Source organism: Vidua chalybeata, chromosome 4 (assembly GCF_026979565.1).
Source record: "Vidua chalybeata isolate OUT-0048 chromosome 4, bVidCha1 merged haplotype, whole genome shotgun sequence".
Taxonomy (NCBI): domain Eukaryota; kingdom Metazoa; phylum Chordata; class Aves; order Passeriformes; family Viduidae; genus Vidua; species Vidua chalybeata.
This window is the reverse complement of record NC_071533.1, coordinates 56,773,517-56,778,260: the sequence shown is the minus strand read 5'-3', so window position 1 is coordinate 56,778,260 and position 4,744 is coordinate 56,773,517. Positions and strand designations below refer to the sequence as shown.

The following is a 4,744-nucleotide window of genomic DNA, read 5'->3' as shown; positions in this document are numbered from 1 at the left end:
TCAAATATCACAACCCTCCCTTGTTCAGTTTGCTGTTCCCAGCATAATCACAGAAAATAAAACTGGAAGGTTTACAATGTCTCGTCCTGCAGGGACATGCAAGGACTGGGAGTATAGAGACCGTGTACCTAAGACCTGGAGAGGAACAGCCCTCTGAGCAGCTGACAGCACGGCCAGTGCTTCTCACCCATGCCCAGAATAGGTAAGATGAGACAAATGCTGTCTGAAGTACCTGCCTTTACAATGAATTTCTTAAGTTTACACATGACAAAATCTATTCCCAGAGCCTGAAAGAAAAAAAAAATTATTTGAGAGATGAAAGTCTGACAGAATTATACTCATGTATTCTGTGCAGATCTATCAAAAATGTTTGGAAATTCACACATAATTGATCACTGCTTGTATTTTCTGAAGCTACAACAGTCTTAGAATCTTAGTCATATAATTTCATGTAATTAATTTTGCTAGCTGGCAAGCCAGCTCCCAGTCTTTTGTTTATTGTTAGTTATTCTCTAGCAAATAACAACTTAAAGAAATAGGACAATATCATGTCTCATTATTAGGCTGATTTTTTTCCCCCAGAAACAAGGTATAAGAAATGAATAGGTCAAGAATTGAAAAACTCATCTCTATAGCTCTGTATGTGTACTTGGTGAAGGTAAAAAAAGGCATATTTTAATAGAAAAACAATAATTTGTATCAGCATGCCATCCTCATGTTCTGTTGCTGTTCACTGCACACACATTCCTCAGAATATCCTGAGTTCATCAGACATAGGTTGGGCTACATGGGAAGAGAAAAAAGTTGTGTTGAAATACATTGTGTGCAGCAGGCTTCACACGCAGTTTTCACACGTCTCCAGCTTCTGCTGACATGGCTCTGATTTTGACAAGATAGGTCAGTCTAGTTCAAAAGCTGGAACTCATTATGGCAATCCTTTACAGTAAATACGTGGGGAAAATTAACTATAATGGAATACAAATATTTTTTGAGCAACTGTTAAATGCTGGGGTTGGGCCAAATGGACAGTTGGCCTGGGGCACCAGATTTTTCATAGGCACACGTATTGTTAATGAACACTTAGTCCATCTATCTGTTACCTTCAATCACTCATGGGTGCCTTCATTCTGCCTCCAGGACGTCTGAGCGCAGACGTCTCGCCCCAGCCTGGCAGCAGGAAGCCTTGATGTAGCCTCGAAGATGAGAGAAGGCAGCTGCAGATGAATGAATGTATGAAACTAGAGAGTGATGCAGACAGAAGAGGAATCTGCATGTAACCATCTTGTGGGTTTCTGTTTTGTCTTGGTCAAATAACAGTCTGCCCTCTGTATGTGGGAGGATGTGGTCCCAAAAGGCTGTTTTGGGTGTAAAAGGGCAAGGTGGCAGAAGGGTTTGTTCACAATAGATATTGAAAACTCTGATATTGTTATTTTCTTTCTTCCTTCTTCCTTCTGTTCATCTGCTTCTAGGCTTTTGCTTCATGACTCCCCTCAAAATTACTTTCTTACAATTTCTGTCTATTTTTAAAAATCTTTGAAAGACTTTATTTAATTTTATTAGTACTCTCAGTTGAAGCGACATGTAACTTGTACAGATATCATCAGTTCTCAAAAACTAAATAAATTGTATTTGATGATCTACTCAGTCTTCTGATAACAAGCAATCTTTTTCAGGGAAAATTGAAGATAAAATATAAACAACAACTCAGGGCCCTGCCTAGTTAGGGAAGTTTCTTACACATTTTGATATTGTGTCCCTTACAGCAACATTCTACATGGAGAAGACTGGCAAACATTAAACCAAGCTCTTAATAAACCACCAAGAACACAGCCAATTTAGAAACACTTAATATTGTACAAGTGACCCATTCTGACCTTCTGCAACTTGGTTTTCAATTGAAACAATCACCAATTCAAGCACGCAATCGAGTGCCTCCCCATCCAGTTAGGCATTTCCTCAAGGAAGAAAAACACCCAAATCCATGACAAAAACCCCCACTAAAAACTGCACATGTGTTCCTATATTTTAAGTACCCAATACTTCCTAATAACCACTTTATTATTATTCAGTCAAACTTTAAAGACACAATCATGTACAAAGAATCTGCAAGAGGCAACTTGAGAATCCAGGTGTTTGTCTGGATAATTGTATAGGTGAATACCTGTACAATTGTACAGGTGAAAACCTGAGAGGACAACTGAGTTCCAAATAAAACCTGTGTGCACTCTATGGCATATGACAAGTAATTATTTGACTTTTTTTTTAAGGAGGAAAAAAGGATTATTTTGCAATGCACAGGAATGACCGAATAATCACCAGCAGTGATTATCCTGTTTTTGTTCTCATATAGGAATAGTTTCCTCAATCAACTTGTTATTTGACAAATAAAAAGTTCAATAAAGAAACTCGAATGGTCAATTTAAAACACTGATCATTTTGATCCATTATAGACTTCCACTTGGGGTCAAAAGGAAATATCAAGTTTTTCAATTATTTAGTTAGAGTGTTACAAAAGTGAATTTTAGATAAAAATCACACAAGGAATGAAGGGAACCTCAAATTTTAGAAAAAGAAGCAACTCATTAGGGTTCACTAGCATTGTCATAGGCTAAATACATTGTGAAGCAATCTTTTTCATCTGGGCTGCATGTTTGGCACGTGTGTCCCATTTGCAGTACATACTAGGATGCTGGAAATGAGGATGTGAATTTCAATGACTATTGTATAAGATTTAGTAATCTCATATATCTCAGGATTTAGTACCTTGTATAGCTGTCTAGAGGAATAGATGGTCAGATATAGGATAAAGTTTAGAAGAGCAACAGTTGTGATGCAACAAACGATATATGATTCTCCTCCCTCAATCTCTCTAGTTTTCTCATTTTCTCTCTGGAAATTGTTTGAGTGTGAAAAAAATCTTGGCCTATCACTTTCTGTTAAAAATATCTTCATGGAGTAAAAGAAGCAAAATTAGATAATAAATTAAATCAATGATGATGCCTTTACAAAGGGAAATGACCCTGGGGACGACTGTTGGCATGTTATCACAGGCTCTTTTGGTTATGCTCTGTTGAATATTTGTCCTGATTTCTCTCACATAAAGGCTAAGACTTCTGCCACAATTCTGCACACTGAAATTCTTAAATGTCCTGCTTCTATTGCCTTGCCACAATTTACTATTTACACTTTATTCTGCTTTCTCCATAGGAAATGAGTTTTCTATCCACATTAGCCATATTTATTGGATACTTTTTAACAAAGCACCCATTTATATCTCTCCCTCCTTCCTGCCTTTATTTACTAAGTTAGGCCATGCAGCACAGTAAAGGTGCGAACACCAAATTGTTTTCATTTGCTGGCTCCTAATTAAGCCTGCAGCTGCTGCACTTGAGAATAATAGCCATCCAGGAAGCCTCAGATAAAGGAAAATCAAGGAGAGAGGTAGACAGAAGGATCCTTACTGCAGCAGTCCTCATGGATGACCTGTTTTAAGGAATTATTGGGAGCTGGCATTGATCTATTGTGGAATAGAAAGCTGACTGGCTAATGAAGGCATTAGTGGCAGTACGTGCAAGACAGGTCTTCAGTGTTTTGACACAAGGGGCAGGAGCAATGAACCTTATGTTACAACTACTGCTCTTGAGTGCTGTATTTTATTTTCCTAGATGTATTGAGTAAAGTGAGGAAATAGGTGAATGACAAACTAAAAATAATACTATTTTGAAGGAATATTTGTGTGAATACAATGTGGTAAAAATTGAATTAGCTGTGAGTCCCTGCTGAGTTGTATGAAATAGCTGTTAAAGCTAATTCTCATTGTAACACATAATGGTATTATCGATTTACTTGATACATGGCTAATGAGTGTAATTTTTCAGACTCCTTGAATACAGTAAATCCTGTTTACTCTTTTAGTGCAAACCTGCCTGCTGCCTGTAATTCAGCTTCCCTTTTATTGTATCTTCATTGTTCATTCAAATAGGCCTACTCACATTCCTTCACTGCTAGGACTTGATAACATATTCTGTGGGAGCACCTGCGTGACCTTTTTATTACATCTCTGTTATCCTTTGTGACAGTCAGTGGGAAATTCAGGAGAAACTAACAGCTGAATGGCAGGGGAGCATTAACCCCTTCAGAGGACTGTACTTCATGGAAGCATTATGACACCACATCATGGTAGCATGAAGAATGGGTCAGGGTCAACTAGAAAGGTCATTATGAGGCTTTAAAGCCCTGAAACTGTAATGAAAGAGCTTTGACAGAATGGAAGAAGTTCAACAGTAAAGCACAAAAAGGAACCAAGGATGTTTTAAAATTTTTTGGCACAAAATAAGACTCAAAGGCAAAGTGGCTTTGGATTTTGAAAGGGCATTGCCTGCCTTGCGGTCATTCTCATGGTGAGCAAGGAGTTGAGATTTTTCCTGACACACAAAGGATTGAGGGTAAATTTAATTTTGACCAGATTTTTGCTTTTATTCCCAGGGATTTTAGACTCTATGTAATTAGGAGGGACAATATTAGTGAATCCCAAATTCCGTTTTAGACTCTATATAATTTCCCTGTGATTCAACTACCATATTTGACCATTTCCCAGGTCAAATATGTTTCAAAAACCAATAAAGCAGATATTCACTGTGTATTTGTTCATATCTTTACGGTACCAGTATCTGGCTATCCTCTCCCTTATACAAAAAAAGAATGATAATCAAAAATCATGTTAAATGCTTACATGCTTTTTTAA

The 4,744-nt window shown here is 37.5% G+C and overlaps 1 long non-coding RNA gene across 1 annotated transcript; it reads right to left on the bottom strand.

Moving 5' to 3' along the window:
- Positions 1–653: 653 nt before the first annotated feature.
- LOC128787669 (uncharacterized) lies at positions 654–4,090 on the bottom strand. The gene is made up of 3 exons (XR_008430783.1): positions 3,993–4,090; positions 1,101–1,214; positions 654–783 (listed from the first exon to the last, which is right to left on the bottom strand). It is a non-coding gene; the product is annotated as an uncharacterized LOC128787669 (long non-coding RNA).
- Between the last annotated feature and the right edge of the window lie 654 nt (positions 4,091–4,744).